The 21407-nt window shown below is 42.2% G+C and overlaps 1 protein-coding gene across 2 annotated transcripts in view; it reads right to left on the bottom strand.

Annotated features, from left to right (window-relative positions):
• The window catches only part of LOC120025864 (tyrosine-protein kinase JAK2-like), a 96216-nt gene extending 80453 nt beyond the window's left edge, over positions 1 to 15763 (bottom strand). For both annotated transcript variants that reach the window (XM_038970567.1, XM_038970568.1), the window contains exon 1: positions 15371 to 15763. The gene's annotated coding sequence lies outside the window, so the exon portion shown is untranslated. The remainder of the gene's footprint in view (positions 1 to 15370) is intronic.
• Between the last annotated feature and the right edge of the window lie 5644 nt (positions 15764 to 21407).

Raw genomic sequence — 21407 nt, 5'->3', positions numbered from 1 at the left:
TACACACAATACCCTATAATGACAAAGCGAAAACAGGTTTAGTAAAAAACAGAAATACCTTATCTACAGAAGTATTTAGACCCTTTGCTATGAGACTCGAAATTGAGCTCAGGTGCATCCTGTTTCCATTGATCCTCTTTGAGATGTTTCTACAACTTGAAGTCCACCTGTTGTCAATTCAATTGATTGGATATGATTTGGAAAGGCACACACACCTGTCTATATAAGGTCCCACAGTTGACAGTGCATGTCAGAGCAAAAACCAAGCCATGAGGTCGAAGGAATTGTCCGTAGAGCTCCGAGACAGGATTCTGCCGAGGCAAAGATCTGTATAAGGGTAACAAAACATTTCTGCGGCATTGAAGGTCCCCAAGAACACAGTGGCCTCCATCATTCTTAAATGGAAGAAATTTAGAACCAGCAAGACCCTCTCTAGAGCTGGCCGCCCGGCCAAACTGAGTAATCGGAAGAAGGACCTTAGGGAGTTGACCAAGAACCCAATGGTCACTCTGACAGAGTTCCAGAGTACCTCTGTGGAGATGGGAGAACCTTCCAGAAGGACAACCATCTCTGCAGCACTCCACCAACTCAGTAAAAAGGCACATGACCGCCCGCTTGGTGTTTGCCAAAATTACCTAAAGACTGTCAGACCATGAGAAACAAGATTATCTTGTCTGATGAAACCAAGTTTGAAGCATGGTGGTGGCAGCATCATGCTGTGGGGAATTTTTCAGCAGCAGGGACTGGGAGATTAGTTAGGATCGATGGAAAGATGAACGGAACAAAGTACAGAGAGATCCTTGATGAAAACCTGCTCCAGAGCGGTCAGGACCTGACTGGGGCGAAGGTTCACCTTCCAACAGGACAATGACCCTAAGCACACAGCTAAGACAACGCAGGAGTGGCTTCGGGACAAGTCTCTGAATGTCCTTGAGTGGCCCAGCCAAAGCCCGGACTTGAATGTGATTGAACAACTCTGGAGAGACCTGAAAATAGCTGTGCAGCAATGCTCCCCATCCAACCTGACAGAGCTTGAGAGGATCTGCAGAAAAGAATGGGAGAAACTCCCCAAAATACACGTGTGCCAAGCTTGTAGCGTCATACCCAAGAAGACTCGAGGCTGTAATAGCTGCCAAAGGTGCTTCAACAAAGTACTGAGTAAAGGATCTGAATACTTATGTAAATGAGATTATTTTTTTCATTTTTTTCTACCTTTACTAAAATATCTAAAAACCTGTTTTTGCTTTGTCATTATGAGGTATTGTGTGTAGATTGATGAGGGGGCAAAAACGATTTAATCCATTTTAGAATAAGGCTGTAACGTAAAACATTTAGACAAAGTCAAGGGGTCTGAATACTTTCCGAATGCACTGTATGACTTATCAGCGCTTAAGGTTATCAATTGTCGGTAGCAAAACGTTACTATAATGGTGTTTTATGTATGAAAAGGTTAATGTGTTATTACGGTATATAACTACAATGTATTACCTACTGTATGCTCAGCTCTATTCCCATGTCATAACGAGTAGACCTGTGACAATACAGTATCTGTTGTGAAAAAGGAGGTAACAGGTGAGTAAAAACTTGCTAATCTTTTTACGGTTGCAGTGACCATTGAGATATTTCACATGATGAAACAAAGTTACAAAAACATATTTTCAGACACTGATCACCTCAACATTTATGAGAACCATCATAACAGTTTATGATAAGATTTAATTGTTAAACAATGATAAAAAATAGCAATCCACGTGAGCGCGGAGATGAGGCAGAGAGTTAATGATCCACCAACTGTATCAGAGAAAAGATACAAGCCTACCGTTTGACATGACTAGACTGTCCCACTGATTCTGTTACTCATCCTAGATGGAAATCCCGTAGTAATTTTCCAACCCTCAGCTTTGGGCCGACAACTGCTTCCTGAGGCTGTGACTGTAATGGATTTTTGGGTGACACATCAGTCAAATGACCATCAGCTGTTTTTTGTTGACTAGGCTTACTTTTACCGTGCTGCTTTTGGGTAAAGTACGTCGACGGTCATTTGATTTTCATGACGGTCTTCATTCATAATAGGCGGTTACACGATTATACAATTACTGTGCCAGCCCTACAGCTTCCCTATGAATCAGGTTTGAACCGGAGGTAGGTGGCTGTAGATGTCACGGACTCTGCAAAGCTAAGCAGTATCTACCTACCTACCTGCAGATAATTGCTTGCATTCTACAGTACATGGCATCAAGATTATGATAATGAGCAAATCTGATCAGATACCATTATGTATGAAATCAATAAAGAATATAAAACAAGAGGTTAAAAAAAACAAGTACACCATAATTAGGCTACATTTTTAGTAGTGTGAGGATCTGTGTTTATTGCGCTATAATTGAATATTAGCAACTGTTGGTCTAGGTTCCTGTGTGTGTGCTGGAGGTAACATTTTGCCCCAGATCTGTGTGCTGGGAAGCTGTGGTTAGCCTTGAGCGAGAACAGTGTGCTTTCTATGCAGGTGCAAGTGGCTCAAACAATGTTGCAGAGCTGTCTGACCTCAGTCTCTGGGGTGTGGGAGCGTAATCTACACAGCAACAGCGCCGGACACCAAGGAGCGCCAAGAGGCTGGGACCAGCCTGAGCGCCGGCGATAGGCTGAGCAAGTTTAAACCACGCTCATCCTCTACTGTGATAGGCCAACAGACGGGTTGGAACTACGTCTATCACAGTATAAGAACAGCTGTTTACTTACATCCTGCCAGTTCCCTGTTCTACCCTGCGAGGTGTTACAGTGAACCCGTATATACGAAAATTGCATTTACCATTTATCGCTTGAGTTTAATAAAAATACTTAAAGTATATTCGGTGACTGAATCACATTTTGTCCTTATACCAGATTGAATTGACGCAAATCCCTTATAGTAGCTAAAACATTCCCTGGCCTTGGTCAGATATTCAGATCGTTTTCATAATGTTTTCCTTATTGACATCTCCGCCTGAGGACGTCTTACGCCGTAATCTATGGATTTCACATGACTGGGAATACAGCAACGTTATCTCTGCGGCCAAAAGGAAGGCCTCTAAAAATGTTGGCCGAAAATACGGCGCCATTGGCCACGCGCACTACCCCGAGCTAACTTCGCCACCGCTGCTTTACAAAAATCCTATGGGAAGCACTAGAATTGGTGACGTGAGAATAGTCCACACTGTGGCTGACTTCTGAAAAGCACTCGGGCACTGCCATTACGCTAGTACATCACGTTTCATCAGTAAAAATGATGAAAAGTAGTGCAAACCGAAACGTAGGCTAAACAAGGTCCATGTTAACCAGCAGTTTAAACAAAACATGTTTCAAGCTATCATTGCGTCACACAATGCATTGCTATTGCGCTTCAGTACTTCAATGTGTCATTAGGGGAGTCCCTGCAGACCGATAGTAGGAAAAAGGAAGTGAACATAAAAGTAGGTCGACACGTAACGTATAGCTTTGGCCTAACTGTGACTATTTACACAGATTGCTAGATGTGCAACACTTCCTCTATTAGAATTTTTGCATTTCTCTAGAATGTTCAGCATGCACAGCTCCAATCACGTAGGTAGTAGCCCAGGCAGAGCTGACAATGACAAGCGAAGCAAAAGTAGCTGTGGTCAACTGATGTAGGCTACTAACTCTACAATCACATGTGGTTGCTCGGTCTCACACATGAACAATTGTCATGGGCTAAATTAATTTCTACAGCTGTTTGAACTCCTACAGGTGGGAGAAGTTAGTCACAGGTGCATTCCGTTTATAGTGCACTACTTTTTGACCAGAGCACTAAGGGGAATAGGGTCAGGGAGATTGACTTCGAAATTGGAAGTTTATCCATGTCCTGAGGACCTCGGGAAATGCTTTCAAAACCAGCCACTAGGTGCAAAAGTGAGCGTTATTACCATCAAGTACGCTTGGGTTTGCTAGGGTGTTGTGGACAGGGATGGTGTCCATAACATATCTGCATTAATAGTGGAATGACAGCGCTTCACAGTATTACTTGCCCACCAGTGTTGTGACTGGCTGTGACTCGCCTATTGATTTCTCCCGCCAGAGTGGCATCCGTAGTCAAAGCTGTTCTGACTTTGTGGCTGTGACATCTTGGGGAAATTGCTCTGTTATTTCCTGGTTGGTAAAATTCTACACTGTTCACTCAATTTAAGTTTGTGAGAAAACAAGCAATGAATAGTGTGTATACCATCTAAATCTCTGCAAAATCTTTTCAATAAAATAAAACTTTTTATTTATTTACAGCCGTTTGAAGCTGGTGGACCAAACCTGAAAGTAAAAGGCTCAAGCGCGAATCTGCTATGTTAAGGGGAAATGGGATGCGGTGAAGATTCGTTTTGAATGCACTAGGCTGCATTCAAAACATATCTCCCTGTGAAACACTATCATTCCACTATTACTGCAGATATTATGGCCATTTAATGAAATTACAAAAATTAAAAAAGCATCCCATGTCTAGCACCTTTAACAATTCGGAATGAGGGCTTGAACTAAACTTCGAAATTTGGAGAAATGGAACGATACAGAGAAGCAGGAGCAACCCAGGGTATCAAAAACACGTAGAAATTTGACGTTTGAAGCAGAGTATGTGAGCGGAGCTGGAGAGGAGCGTGCCCAATTTGACTGGAGTGGGGAGCGAGATTCCCAAAGGCTGGAGCTTTGGCCTTCTCGCCCACTCCAATAGCGCTCCAGTGGTGCTCACTTCACGAGCTCAGGGCATGCCCAGCCCAGCATGAATTTGTAGTCAACTTGTGTGCTGCTTTAGCCCCTTGCTTTAGCTACTACTCAATCTCTTCATTCAAAGACTCAATCATGGACACTCTTACTGACAGTTGTGGCTGTTTTGCGTGATGTATTGTTCTCTCTACCTTCTTGCCCTTTGTGCCATTGTCTGTGCCCAATAATGTTTGTACCATGTTTTGTGCTGCTAACATGTGTTGTGTTGCTACCATGCTGTGTTGTCATGTGTTGCTGACTTGCTATTTTGTCGTCTTAGGTCTCTCTTTATGTAGTGTTGTGTTGTCTCGTCATGTGTTTAGTCCAATATTTTTATTTGATTTTTAAATCCCAGCCCGTCCCCGCAGGAGGCCTTTTGGTAGGCCGTCAATGTAAATAAGAATTTTTCTTAAATTAAGGTTAACTAAACAAGTCAGTTAAATAAATACAAAAACAATAATATAAATAAAAATGTGGCTCTGCAAGCAGAGAGGATATTCTCCACTGCTGGCCTGCTCTCCAGGGACAATAGCATGAGCAGACTCTGGCCAAACTCGTGATTCTAAAAAATTAATTGAAAGGCACTGTAGACTGACCCTAATAAAAAAGTCATTTAAGTAAGTCACAGCCTATATGTGCAATTTATAGACTATAATGATTCAATACAACAAAATGTTGTTTAAAGGCTGAGCGCCTAATGTCCCTGACTCCTTACCAGCCTAGTCTGTCACACCCGCAAATGCTTCCCAATGTATTTCTTTGTAAGCTATAGCCTTGGAATAATATTGCCTATGTAACGGATGTGAAATGGCTAGCTAGTAAGCGGTGGTGCGCGCTAGCAGCCTTTCAGTTGGTTACGTCACTTGCTCTGAAACCTAGAAGTAGTGGTTCCCCTTTGTGGAGCGATGGGGAACGATGCTTCGTGGGAGACCGTTGTTGATGTGTGCAGAGGGTCCCTGGTTCGCGCCCGAGTCGGGGCGAGGGGACGCCATAAAGTTATACTGTTACATTGGTGCCGTGACCCGGATCACTGGTTGCTGCAGAAAAAGACAGAGGTTCCTCTGGCATGGTCTGGAGTCGGATGTGAGAGAGTATGTCAAGACCTGCAAGAGGTGTGTGTTCAGTAAGGCCTCCGAGCCAGAGGCCAGAGCTCCACTGGAGAACATCATCACGACTGAGCCCCTCGAGTTGGTGTGTGTGGACTTCTGGTCTGCTGAAGACTCCAACAACAAGTCATTGGATGTTCTGGTCGTCACTGATCATTTTACTAAAATGGCCCATGCCTTCTTGTGTCCGAACCAATCAGCCAAAGCCGCGGCCCTTGCAGAGCGGGAACCACTACTTCTAGGTTTCAGAGCAAGTGACGTAACCGACTGAAAGGCTGCTAGCGCGCACCACCGCTAACTAGCTAGCCATTTCACATCGGTTACACCTAAATAATTCATTTTAGTTCCTTCTTAGGCTCCCTGTCTAGCTACGGAAATATTTAGAATGTTTACAGTGCTTTCGGAAAGTATTCAGACCCCCTGACTTTTTCAAAATTGTGACATTACAGCCTTACTCTAAAATGTATTCAAATGTTTATTTCCCCCTCAATCTACACACACCCCATAATGATGAAGCAAAAACAGGTTTACGATTTAAAAAAATTAAATATCACATTTACATACATTACCAGCCAAAAGTAAGGACACCTACTCTTTTAAGGGTTTTTCTTTATTTTTACTATTTTCTACATTGTAGAATAATAGTGAAGACATCAAAACTATGAAATAACACAAGGAATCATGTAGTAAACAAAAACAAGTAAAAATATATTTTAGATTCCTCTTGGCATTCTCTCAACCAGCTTCATGAGGTTATCATCTGGAATGCATTTCAATTAACAGGTGTGCCTTGTTGAAAGTAAAATTTGTGGAATTTCTTTCCTTCTTAATGCATTTGAACTCATCAATCAGTTGTGTTGTGACAAGGTAGGGGTGGTATACAGAAGACTGCCCTATGTGGTAAAAGAACAAGTCCATATTATGGCAAGAACAGCTCAAATAAGCAAAGAGAAACGACAGTCCATCATTGCTGTAAGACATGAAGGTCAATCAATATGGAACATTTCAATAACTTTGAAAGTTTCTTCAAGTGCAATTGCAAAAATCATCAAGCACTATGATGAAACTGGCTCTCATGAGGACCGCCACAGGAAAGGAAGACCCAGAGTTACCTCTGCTGCTGAGGATAAGTTGATTAGAACTACCAGCCTTAGAAATTGCAGCCCAAATAAATTGTTCATAGTTCAAGTAACAGACATCGTAACATCAACTGTTCAAAGGAGACTGCGTGAATCAGGCCTAGTCGAATTGCTGCAAAGAAACCACTACTAAAGGATATCAATAATAAATTAGAGACTTGCTTGGGCCAAGAAACACGAGCAATGGACATCAGATCGGTGGAAATCTGACCTTTGGTCTGATGAGTCCAAATTTGAGATTTTTGGTTCCAACCGCCGTGTCTTTGTGAGACACAGAGTAGGTGAACGGATTTACTCCGCATGTGTGGTTCCCACCGTGAAGCATGGAGGTGTTTTGCTGGTGACACGGATTTATTTAGAATTCAAGGCACACTTAACCAGCATGGCTACCACAGCATTTTGCAGTGATACACCCTCCCATCTGGTTCGCGCTTAGTGGGACTTGAGGGAAAAATTATGTATTCACCTTATTTGTTGGATATGTAACAATTATTTACTTAACAAAAAGTAAGATATTTCAGTCCTGCTAATGCTGAGTTTTATGGTGTCCACTCTAGCTTCCTGCAGCTAGTCTGGGTGTCGTGGACATGGGTTTTACTAGAGATAGCTGGAGCTGGCAATTGATTGACCTGGTGATAAAACCTACAGATGGCATTCCAGTGACAGAATGAAGGGTGATTGTAACTGGGATACAGAGGAGTAGAACAATGCTTCATTGTCTCATATTCCTGGCATCTGGGGAACTAAGTAAAACATCATCCTACGTAGATAACCAAGGTGGCTGATGGAAAGGTTAGAAATGACTGACTAAGCAATCTTGGTATGAGCAATATAAAAACTGTGCATTGTCTGTAAAGGCTAGGCTCTCAGCCTAACAGTCAGAACAAGACTGTTGGGCTGACGGTCTCATTACTGCAATAATTCATCGATATTAAATAAAGATGATTGTTTGAAGAACTGACCAAGTTTCTCTCAGTACTGAATTTCCACGACAGACTATCAATTGTTTTTCAACAGGACAATGACCCAAAGCACCTCCAGAGTGTGTAAGAAGTGATGGAGTGCTGCATCAGATGACCTGGCCTCCACAATCACCTGACCTCAACCCAAATGAGATGGTTTGGGATGAGTTGGACCGCAGAGTGAAGGAAAAGGAGCCAACAACTGCTCAGCATGTGGAAACTCCTTCAAGACTGTTGGAAAAGCATTCCAGACGAAGCTGGTTGAGAGAATGCCAAGAGTGTACAAAGCTGTCATCAAGGAAACGGGTGGGTACTTTGAAGAAACATAAAATATATTTTTATTTGTTTAACACTTTTTTGGTTACTAGATGATTCCATGTGTGTTATTTCATCGTTTTGATGTCTTCACTATTATTCTACAATGTAAAACATAGTAAAAAACTTGTGTCCAAACTTTTGACTGGTACTGTAAATATTCAGGCCCTTTACTCAGTACTTTGTTGAAGAACCTTTGGCAGCAATTACAGCCTTGAGTCTTCTTGGTATGACGCTACAAGCTTGGCACACCTGTATTTGGGGAGTTTCTCCCATTCTTCTCTGCAGATTCTCCCAAGCTCTTTCAGGTTGGATGGGGAGCTCTGGCTCTGGCTGGGCCACTCAAGGGCATTCAGAGACTTGTCCCGAAGCCATTCCTGCATTGTCTTGGTTGTGTGCTTAGGGTCCTTATCCTGTTGGAAGGTGAACCTTGGCCTCAGTCTGAGGTCCTGAGCGCTCTGGAGCAGGTTTTCATCAAGGATCTCTCTACTTGGCTCCATTCATGTGACTAGTCTCCCATCCCTGCCACTGAAAAACATCCCCACAGCATGATGCTACCACCACAGGGAAGGTGCCTGGTTTCCTCCAGATGTGACACTTGGCATTCAGGCCAAAGAGTTCAATCTTGGTTTCATCAGACCAGAGAATCTTGTTTCTCACGGTCTGAGAGTCCTTTAGGTGCCATTTGGCATACTCCAAGCGGGCTGTATTTTACTGAAGAGTGGCTTCCGTCTGGTCACTCTACCATATCGGCCTGATTGGTGGAGTGCTGTAGAGATGGTTGTCCTTCTGGAAGGTTCTCCCATCTCCACAGAGAAACTCTGGAGCTCTTTCAGAGTGATTTCTTACATTTAAGAATGATGGAGGACACAGTGTCCTTGGGACCTTCAATGCTGCAGAATTGTTTTGGTACCCTTCCCCAGATATGTGCCTCGACACATCCTGTCTCGGAGTACTACGGACAATTCCTTCGACCACATGGCTTGGTTTTTTCTCTGACATGCACTGTGGGACCTTATATAGACAGGTGTGTGCACCTTCCCAAATCATGTCTAATCAATTGAATTTACCGCAGGTGGACTCCGATCAAATTGTAGAAACATTTCAAGGAAGATAAATGGAAACAGGATGCACCTGAGCTCAATTTCGAGTCCCATAGTAAAGGGTCTGAATTAGAGGTCAACCGATTATGATTTTTCACCGCCGATACCGATTATTGGAGGACCCAAAAAAAGCCGATACCGATTAATTGGCCGATTCTTAAAATTGTACTTATTTATTTGTAATAATGACAATTACAACAATACTGAATGAACACTTATTTTAACTTAATATAATACATCAATCAAATCAATTTAGCCTCAAATAAAATGAAACATGTTCAATTTGGTTTAAATAATGCAAAAACAAAGTGTTGGAGAAGAAAGTAAAAGTGCAATATGTGCCATGTAAAAAAGCTAACGTTTAAGTTCCTTGCTCAGAACATGAGAACATATGAAAGCTGGTGGTTCCTTTTAACATGAGTCTTCAATATTCCCAGGTAAGAAGTTTTAGGTTGTAGTTATTATAGGAATTATAGGACTATTTCTCTCTATACCATTTGTATTTCATATACCTTTGACTATTGGATGTTCTTATAGGCACTTTAGTATTGCCAGTGTAACAGTATAGCTTCCGTCCCTCTCCTCGCCCCTACTTGGGGTCGAACCAGGAACACATCGACAACAGCCACCCTCGAAGCATCGTTACTCTGCAAGGGGAACAACTACTCCAAGTCTCAGAGCGAGTGACGTCACCGATTGAAACGCTATTAGCGCGCACCCCGCTAACTAGCTAGCCATTTCACATCGGTTACACCAGCCTAATCTCGGGAGTTGATAGGCTTGAAGTCATAAACAGCTCAATGCTTGAAGCGCAGCGAAGAGCTGCTGGCAAACGCACGAAAGTGCTGTTTGAATGAATGCTTACGAGCCTGCTGCTGCCTACCACCACTCAGTCAGACTGCTCTATCAAATATCAAATCATAGACTTAATTATAACATAATAACACACAGAAATACGAGCCTTAGGTCATTAATATGGTAAAATCCGGAAACTATCATTTCGAAAACAAAACGCTTATTATTTCAGTGAAATACGGAACCGTTACGTATTTTATCTAACGGGTGGCATCCATAAGTCTAAATATTCCTGTTACATTGCACAACCTTCAATGTTATGTCATAATTACGTAAAATTCTGGCAAATTAGTTCACAACGAGCCAGGCGGCCCAAACTGCTGCATATACCCTGACTCTGTTGCACAGAACGCAAGAGAAGTGACACAATTTCCCTAGTTAAAAGACATTCATGTTAGCAGGCAATATTAACTAAATATGCAGGTTTAAAAAGATATATTTGTGTATTGATTTTAAGAAAGGTGTTGATGTTTATGGTTAGGTACACATTGGTGCAACGACAGTGCTTTCTTCACGAATGCGCTTGTTAAATCACCCGTTTGGCGAAGTAGGCTATGATTCAATGATAAATTAACCGGCACCGCATCGATTATATGCAACGCAGGCCAAGCTAGATAAACTAGTAATATCATCAACCATGTGTAGTTAACTAGTGATTATGTTAAGATTGATTGTTTTTTATAAGATACATTTAATGCTAGCTAGCACCTGACCTTGGCTCCTTGCTGCACAGGTAGTCAGCCTGCCACGCAGTCTCCTCGTGGAGTGCAATGTAATCGGCCATGATCGGTGTCCAAAAATGACGATTACCGATTGTTACGAAAACTTGAAAATCGGCCATAATTAAATCGGCCATTCCAATGAATCGGTCGACCTCTAGTCTGAATACTATTTTTGTTTTTTATTTGTAATAAATTAGCTACATTTTGCTTTGTCATTATGGGGTATTGTGTGTAGACTGAGGGGAAAAAATTATTGAATACATTTTCGAATAAGGCTGTAACGTAACAAAACGTGAAAAATGTCAAGGAGTCTGAATACTTTCTGAATGCACCGTATATGCTGTTTAATATGACATGTAGCCTACTTAAAATGAGCACTTCTAACATTCATCTTCTCATGTTTATTAAAATACTTTTCATTCAAATCATATGGTTTGGTTTCAATACAAATTTGGAGCTATAGTGTCCCCCCCCCCCCCACCCCCCCCCCCCCGTGAGCGCAGAGTGGTTGGAAAGGACGTGGAGCGCTGGAGTGCACTGCTCCATGAGCAAGATTGCCGCCAGCTCAAATCCACTCACATACATACACTGGTTTGTAGAAAAGTGGATAAACATTTCATTCTGCAATGAGACAGAGCTTGTTGATGGGGTGCCATTTGGGACACAGCCAGACTCGTTCCATGCTGATATCAATAAGCCTAGCTCAGTATTCTTTCAGCGGTCTGTTTTGCTGAAACTCAAAAAACACACAGGGCTGGGACACTCCCTAACAATCCCCTAAACCCTGCTCAGCCACCCCTCTAACTCTCTAGATTACACACACACACACACACCCTCACAGGCGCAACCACACACACAACTACGTACGTAACCCTGGTTTGTCCATGGTGTCACCGGCTTATCAGGGCTTTGGGGGAAGCTGGGGCGAACCACTATCACTGCAGCCAGACTGTATCCTGCAGGCTGTCCTGTACTGTCCACTCTGCCTTAATGTCACAAGGCTTGCTCCATCTACTCTACTGGGTCTGCAACTCCTAAAAACCCTCCTGACCTCTCACTGACAATGTCAAAAGGGACATCATGCAGCTAGCATGAGGCATATTCACACGAGTTCTACAACAGTTCTACCAATGGACAGTGGAATTCATGAGCAGGATGTCTTGAGTCGCAAAACCTTGCGTAAAGCTACTGTGAGGATGCTGCTTACCCAACATTCAATTTTTTGTGAACTCAGTGCAGTTGGCTTACATTTGTGCAGTGTGAACATTCCAACATTTTTACCACAGAATTAATTTTAAAGAGGACTATATGTGAAAACACCCTTAGGGGGCTTTCACACCAAATTATTTTGGAGTGTTTTTTTCCAAACTCTGGTGCGTTTACCCCCTTAGTTTGGTTCATTTGGAATGGTGTGAACACAATCCACACTCGGGAGAGCACTGAACCATGCACCTAGCTCAAACAAGGGTGGTCTCGCCCGAGTCAATTCGTACCGTAGTGCGGTTCGCTGCAGGGGAGAACGCAGTCCGGAACAAACACAGCAAAAGAACCAGGGTCGCGCAGTATTATTGTTTGACCGTTCTGTGAGTATAGCGGCAAATTTAGGAGCACATGCTATGCAGATTAGGGGAGACGGGGGCTATCCAGGGGATATAGGCTACTGAATAGTAGGGATGTAACGGTACACATTTGTACCAAATATTGTTTCCCCAACTTTTTAAGAGAGCCGGTAGGTATATGGTTCCATTCAGGCACCAAGGTAATGTTAGTTTTATATTGGATATTTTTTCTCGTCATTATCTATTGAACCAAGCATGCCATGACAATGAAAATGTTATATTCTGAATCAAATGATGGAGAATTATCCACATTCAATATGAAACTAACTTTACCTTGGTACCTATCAGCTCTCTAAAAAGTTAGGTAAACAATACTCTGGATATTTTGTCTCAAATTTCGAGCACAGACAACCGGTAGAGAAGTTTAAATGTAATTTTATTCAACGTTCTGGTTTGTAAGGAACATTTACATGATTTTGCACACACGTCTCAGGCTGTATATACCAATTATTTGTGTATTACAGCCTGATTAAATCAGACTAGGTTCATTCTTGAATGAACTAGGGCAGGTGTTTTAAAACTGGGGTCCCGGGGTACTGCAGGGGGCCGTACTTTTTAAAATATGTTTTGGGGAAAATATTTGGGGCAATTTTTGGTGATTTTACTTTTTTTTAATGAATATCGTTAGCTGGAAAACAATACCATTGTAGACACCATTTTTATTTCTCTTGCGTTCAGAAGGTAGGCAGAGGTAATTTCACAAGCCAATGCTAACTAGTGTTAGCGCAATGACTCAAACTACCCTTTTAATCTGGAGGAAATTACAGTCATTGGAGCTATTACTGGGTTTTTCTGTATAGAAAATTCTTCGACAGGCAGTCTAAGCAGTAATTTTTGAGATGGAAAAACAGTTTCGGTGTCACCTTAAATGAAGAAAACCAGATAGAAAACGATATACATTTTTAAATAATACCATAATAATCAAATAAAAGCTACACAGTCAGGGAGAATCTAAAAAAAATTTAACGGGCATTCAGGTCACATGCCCATTGATTTTGTTTGAGCAGAGAAACACAGCATTGGAACATTTTGATTTACAACAGAAAACTTTTCTTTATGGCGTCAAGATACACTGTACCTTTCTAGCTAATAGACTATGCTAAGAGTATACACTTCATACACCACACAGTGGCGTTATAACTGCCACATTTTTCTCTCTTGGTCGGTTTGACTCCGAGTGATGAAATTTGGCACACATGCTCAAGGATGAGTCTAGCTAACCTGTAAAGTATGGTTGAGTTTGACCACATTGTGGTCAGGAAAAAACATTATTGCAAGCTCATTGGCCATATTGTTTCAGCTAGTCTTGGAAAATATTGGGTTTTAAGATGTGCATCCAGATGATATATACAACATCGGTCCAGCGGTTCTGGAGAAGACGTTTAAAGTAGTCAACTTCATATGGTCCAAAATACACCAAAAGCATATTATATTGCATGATCAGTTTGATTTTGAGTTCTGATATTTGGCAAGCGTTGTAAACTGTACAGAGGAAGCTTATCTTAGGCCAATGTATACTATTTGTCCTGATGGTGGCACAGTGGGCACTAGGGATGAGACAAACTGACAATTTGCTTAATGTTTAAACTACCATTTTTTTTTACGGTTTTCAGTTAATTATAAGAAAAATCATACAATTCCATGTCAATTTACAATGCCCAATATTGGTGTTATACGTTTAACCGCTAGGGCCGGGCAGTTAAGTTATATCTACCGCAACCCTCTACAGAGAGAATGCAGCTACAGTGACATGTCGATAGCAACAATTGATCAATTCTCAGGAAATAAAAGTGCATCAGGTCTGTACCATTTCATACCGTAGAATTATGCTCAGCCTTAAAATAAAATAAAAAAAGAGTATATTTTTCCCCTAACAATAAACGTCACTGATTTATGTGCTGCTGTGTTGGTTTTTTATGCAGTTTTTTTATGATATGGTAGCTAGATGTGTTTTATTTCTAATAAATGTCTTGGGAAATCACGGTATTTAACAAACTTTTAAGTAATTTTTTAAGATAGTCGTCTGCGCGCAGGCAGTAGACAAGCAGGCTGCCCGCAGCAGCTCGAGATTATCAGAACTGCAGATCAAATAACCTTGTGATGGATTTTAGTCCCGTTTCAGAAACGGCAATCCTTTACAGACAAGTAGAATGTCCGTTCATATCACCGGAGGTTTCGAGTCAGCAATTTAAAAACCGTAGTGTAGCCTACCCTAACAGACAAACAAACATTCCGTAGCCGGGGCAACATTCCATTCCATCTGAAAAACGTAATCGATACAGGCTACCGGTAGCCTGTGATGAGGCACACAAAAAAGACTAAGGTGCTAGTAAAACCGTGCGGCAGGTAGCCTAGTGGCGTTGGGCCAGTAACCGAAAGGTTTCTGGATCGAATACCAGAGCTGACAAGGTAAATATCTCTCGTTCTGCCCCTGAACAAGACAGTTAAACCACTGTTCCCCGGAAGCCCGTTATTGTAAATAAGAATTTGTTCTTGACTGACTTAAATAAAGGTAAATTAAAAATAAAACAAATAAGACTGTCCCGAAGACATCTGTGCCAGCATATTCTACACGCAGAAGACTTGCAGGCAGAGACAGGGCGAGGGAGAGAGGCAGGAGCGTGCACATATATTTTGGTAATCTGCATCTAACAATGCCTTGCAATTTGAACTATTTTGAAGTTCGTCTGGTTTTATTTGAATTACACAACTTCCCTGGGCCTTTATAGCTTATAGGCTATATCACGGAAAACAGCATGATGGCTAAACTGGTCTGCTAAACGATTGACAGCATAACGTACTTTACCTGGACGTTGTCCGTTCTGAATGTTGTAGCTAACGGGAAGGAAATTATTCCGAATGACAGTTATGACTGTTGCAGAAGTCAAAACCATTAACGTTGCAGTCCGCGTGCTTCCCCATTAATTTCGTCTCCTTCGTGTCAGGTTCTTGTTTCCGATTCATTCTGGGTGCGAGATAACTCCGTGTAGAACGCTAGTTTGACGTTTGACAGCAATCTAAATAGATTTCTAACAAACTTTTTGTTATCTTGCACGAGGTTTTCCCTCTATAGCTGATAAATTAGCACGCAAACGTTGACATATTTTAGTATATTACTCATGGCTGGACCGTGACAAAACCAAGCAAAGTGTAATTTCCAAAGATTCCATTCCTTTACAAGACACTGTAGTCTGTAATACCGTCGGAGTGTGTGTGTGGAGAGAGAGAGAGAGAGACACACTTCTTCTATTATGTAATGGCAGTTCTCAAACGTTAAAGGTGCATGCCGCCACCTACTGTACTGGAGTGTGTGGTCAATCACAGTTTACAACATTAGCTCCACATTTTTAAATGCCCCTTCAGAGAAAATTTAAAAAGAGTCGATCTGAATTTCTGTCTGTATCCATTTTGAAAGTGCTGACCGAATAGGCCTACCTCGTTGCAGCTCGTTTGCATTTACTGAATATAAATGTAATAATGTTTGTGTATGGTTCAAAAGTCAAAACTCATGTTGGCGTTCTTTATTATTAAAGGACAGTGAGGTTCTTATCGACTTACACAAATCCACATGGAGTGAGTAGACACCACATTTGTTTAAGAAAGTCAGCCATGTTTTTAAAAAGTCAGTAAATGGGGCTGAATGAACTGTTTCGCTGCCAGACGAGGCTCCACTGATAGCCAGGTGTAGCGGTGGTAAGGATTCACTCCATGGTGCTGAAAGCAAAGCTCATATGTCGGGACAGCTTTATGTAGGCCCTAACAGTTTGTGGGCACCGTTATAGTGCAATTGTTGAGTTTGTTCCACTAAGATTTACATGCTAAAATCGCCCCTGATACAGTGGTTTGGTATATGAAACTATAACCTAAAGTTAGTTATATGTAACTTTATAAATAATAATTCAGAAAGTATTCAGACACCTTGAATTTTTCCACATTTTGTTACATTACAACCTAATTCTAAAATGTATTAAATTGTTTTTCTTTCTCATCAATCGACACACAATACCCCATAATGACAAAGCAAAAGCAGGTTTTTCGAAATTTTACCAAATGTATAAACATGTAAAAAAACGAAATATCACATTTCCATAAGTATTCAGACCCTTTACTCAATACTTTGTTGAGGCACCTTAGGCAGAAATTAGAGCCTCAAGTCTTTTTGGGTATGCTACAAGCTCCCCCTATATTTGGGGAGTTTCTCCCATTCTTCTCTGCAGATACAGTACTGCTAGGCTCTTTCAGATTAGATGGAGAGCATCGCTGCACAGCTATTTTCAGGTCTCTCAAGAGATGTTAGATCGGGTTCAAGTCCGCGATCTGGCTGGACCACTCAAGGACATTCAGAGACTTGTCCCGAAGCCACTCCTGCGTTGTCTTGGCTGTGTGCTTAGGGTTGTTGTACTATTGGAGGGTGAAAGTGACCCCAGTCTGAGGTCCGGAGCGCTCTGGAGCAGGTTTTCATCAAGGATGTTTCTGTACTTTGCTCCGTTCATCTTTCCCTCGTCCCTGACTAGTCTCCCAGTCCCTACCGCTGAAAAACATCCCCACAGCAAGATGCTGCCACCACCATGCTTCACCGTAGGGATGGTGCCAGGTTTCCTCCGGACGTGACGCTTGGCATTCAGGCCAGAGTTCAATCTTGGTTTCATCAGACCAGAGAATCCATTCACCTACTCTGCGTCTCACAAAGACACGGTGGTTGGAACCAAAAACCTCACATTTGGACTAATCTCACAACAGGTCTAATGTCCATTGCTCGTGTTTGTTGGCCAAAGCGAGTTTCTTATTATTATTGGTGTTCTTTAGTAGTGGTTTCTTTGCAGCAATTCGACCACAAAGGCCTGATTCATGCAGTCTCCTCTGAACTGTTGATGTTGATGTATACGCTGATTCGGTGAGCGAGTTTATTAGCAAGTGTATCAGTGATCTTGTACCAACAGCGACTATTAAAACCTTCCCCAACCAGAAACCGTGGAATGATGGCAGCATTCGCGCAAAACTGAAAGAGCTAACCACTGCTTTTAATCAGGGCAAGGCGACCGGAACCATGACCGAATACAAACAGTACAGGTATTCCCTCCGCAAGGCAATCAAACAAGCTAAGCGTCAGTATAGAGACAAAGTAGAGTCGCAATTCAACGGCTCAGACACGAGAGGAATGTGGCAGGATCTATAGTCAATCACGGACTACAAAAAGAAAACCAGCCCCGTCGCGGACCCCGATGTCCTGCTCCCAGACAAACTAAACAACTTCTTCACTCGCTTTGAGGACAATACAGTGCCACCGACACGGCCCGCTACCAAAACCTGCGGACTCTCCTAAATGTAAAACATTTAAATGTGTTAACCCTTGCAAGGCTGCCGGCCCAGACAGCATCCCTAGCCGCATCCTCAGAGCATGCGCAGACCAGCTGGCTGGTGTGTTTACGGACATATTCAATCAATCCCTATCCCAGTCTGCTGTTCCCACATGCTTCAAGAGGGCCACCATTGTTCCAGTTCCCAAGAAAGCTAAGGTAACTGAACTAAATGACTAATCGCCCAGTAGCACTCACTTCTGTCATCATGAAGTGCTTTGAGAGACGAGTCAAGGATCATATCACCTCCACCCTAACTGTCACCCTAGACCCACTTCAAATTGCATACCGCCCCAATAGGTCCACAGACGATGCAATCGCCATCACATTGCCCTATCCCATCTGGACAAGAGGAATGCCTATGTAAGAATGCTGTTCATTGACTACAGCTCAGCATTCAACACCATAGTACCCTCCAAGCTCATCATTAAGCTTGAGGCCCTGGGTCTCAACCCTGCTCTGTGCAATTGGGTCCTGGACTTCCTGACGGGCCACCCCCCAAGTGGTGAAGGTAGGAAACAACATCTCCACGTCGCTGATCCTCAACACTCGGGCCCCACAAGGGTGCATGCTCAGCCCCCTCCTGTACTCCCTGTTCACCCATGGCTGCGTGGACATGCAGCCAACTCAAACTCAATCATCAAGTTTGCAGACGACACAACAGTAGTAGGCTTGATTACCAACAACTTTAATAAATGGATCACGAGTCACTTTAATAATGGCACTTTAATAATGTTTACATATCTTGCATTACTCATCTCATATGTACAGTTCAAGTCGGAAGTTTACATACACTTAGGTTGGAGTCATTAAAACTTGTTTTACAACAACTTGTCACGACTCCCACCAAAGGTGGCACCCCTGCCTGTTCGGGCGACGCTCGGCGGTCGTCGTCGCCGGTCTACTAGCCGCCACCGATCCCCTTTTCTGTTTGTTTGGTCTTATTGGTTGCACCTGTCTCTTATTTTGTTTCTTGATTCATGTCTATTTAAGCCTATTTTTGTGCGGGATTGTTTTTCTGTTAGTCAGGTTGTGCGTGTTGTGTTCCTGTCCGTTTGCGCCCTGTGTTGGGTTGGACTATTTTCTGACGATTTTCCGCCTGTTGTTTTGGGCGTTCGTTTTGGGAATCCTAATAAAGTCGGTTTCCCCCAGTATCCTCTGCTCTCTGCATTTGACTCTGCACCCACCACTCCAGGCGATTGTGACACAACTCCACACATTTCTTGTTAACAAACTATAGTTTTGGCAAGTCGGTTAGGACATCTACTTTGTGCATGACAAGCATTTTTTCCAACAATTGTTTACAGACAGATTATTTCACTTATAATAAACTGTATCACAATTCCAGTGGGTCAGAAGTTTACATACACTAAATTGACTGTGCCTTCAAACAGCTTGGAAAATTCCAGAAAATGATGTCATGGCTTTAGAAGCTTCTGATAGGCTAATTGACATAATTTGAGTCAATTGGAGGTGTATCTGTGGATGTATTTCAAGGCCTACCTTCAAAATCAGTGCCTCTTTGCTTGACATCATGGGAAAATCAAAAGAAATCAGCCAAGACTTCAGAAAAAAAATTGTAGACCTCAAGTCTGGTTCATCCTTGGGAGCAATTTCCAAACACCTGAAGGTTCCACGTTCATCTGTACAAACAATTGTAAGTAAGTATAAACACCATGGGACCACGCAGCCGTCATACCGCTCAGGAAGGAGACGCGTTCTTTCTCCTAGAGATTAATGTACTTTTGTGCGAAAAGTGCAAATCAATCCCAGAAAAACAGCAAAGGACCTTGTGAAGATGCTGGAGGAAACGGGTACAAAAGTATCTATATCAACAGTAAAACGAGTCCTATATTGACATAACCTGAAAGGCAGCTCGTCAAGGAAGAAGCCACTTCTCCAAAACCGCCATAAAAAAGCCAGACTACGGTTTGCAACTGCACATGGGGACAAAGATCGTACTTTTTTGAGAAATGTCCTCTGGTCTGATGAAACAAAAATAGCCGGGGGCAAACTACCTGCCCTCCAGGACATCTACAGCAACCGATGTCACAGGAAGATGTGTAGGAGTAAAATGAGACACATGGATGGCATGTGGAGGCATAGGACAGCTGAACATTGAAGTGGCAGACCACATGAAGAGAAGAGACACATAGTCTGCTGATTCCACTAAAAGCACACATACCAGAGAAATATGCCTAAGGCAACTGGACACTAATGATAGAAGAGACACATAGTCTGACAATTCCAATAAGCACACATACCAGAGAAATATGCCTAAGGCAACTGGATACTAATGATAGAAGAGACACACAGTCTGCCAATTCCAATTAACACACATACCAGAGAACATGCTGAGGCATTGAGTTAATTACAGGGCTAAGTCATAGGCCTATAGGATAGATGGAGATATATTATTTTTAAGACAAGCATGGGTCTGGTCACTATTATAATCGAACTGAAAGCAGATATGGGCGTTATTGGGTGTGAACAAGTAGGAAGCCTGAACTAAAAAGATAATGATGGCAGGAAGAATTAGGGGAAGTATGCTTATTTGCATATGGGGTGGACCCATATGCTATTTGTGTATAAATGTTGGAACCGGGGCTGGGAAGCAGGGTGTGTTCCGCGGGACATTCCGGCTTTGATATACTTTGTATTAAAAAGTCTATTTGATTTCACAAGTTCTTATGAGTGTTATATTTCTGAGATGATTTTCCACGACATATTTGGCGAGCTTAGCCAGAAGGGACAGGGACTGAGGAATGGCGTTCAGGGCTGGAGATAGTTTCTTTGGACAATCTTGCAAACACTATGGCCACAACTATGAAAAAGGTAAGCTTGTTCTTACATAGTTGAAATGTTTGTATGGATTGCTTCAGAGATCCTGTCTCAGCGAGAGGGGCGCCATGTAAGTCTCTCTTTCAAATTTCCTAAAAAGAAACCAGTAAATACTAAAGAACTTTTGAATTCAATGAATTTGCATGTATGTGTAATTTGGGGAATTGTATTAAATATAAATGTATGCGCATGTAGTATAGAGACTGAGTGAATAGGCGCTGTGAACTTTGCTTGTGTTAGGTGTTTAGCGGAGTGGGTATGCATGCGCTCGTTCTGATCAGACCGTTCGAATGTGTAGCTTAAATGATGCGGTTGTTTGCGAATCTGGCTGAGATGGCTGGCTATAATAAGGGACAGATAATGTAGGTAGAAAATCCTGTGATACCTCTTCAATAAAATTAGTAGAAGGAATGCTTGGACAGGTTACTTATGGAAAACGGCTCTAAAGATAACAGAGAACTGCATAAATAAGTAGTTAGGAAGCCACGATACCGCTCTTTAAAAAAGGAACATTTTTAAAGAGGTCTGCTTGGGTGGGATATTCACGGCAGAAGGGTCTGTTGGTGAATATTTAGTAGTTAAATAAATATTTCATGGCTACCGCCCCAGAACGGGGGACTGAACGGATGAATATTTAGGACGCAG

This window comes from Salvelinus namaycush, chromosome 31 (assembly GCF_016432855.1).
Source record: "Salvelinus namaycush isolate Seneca chromosome 31, SaNama_1.0, whole genome shotgun sequence".
Taxonomy (NCBI): domain Eukaryota; kingdom Metazoa; phylum Chordata; class Actinopteri; order Salmoniformes; family Salmonidae; genus Salvelinus; species Salvelinus namaycush.
The sequence above is the reverse complement of the archived record's forward strand: the minus strand, read 5'-3'. Positions and strand labels throughout refer to the sequence as shown.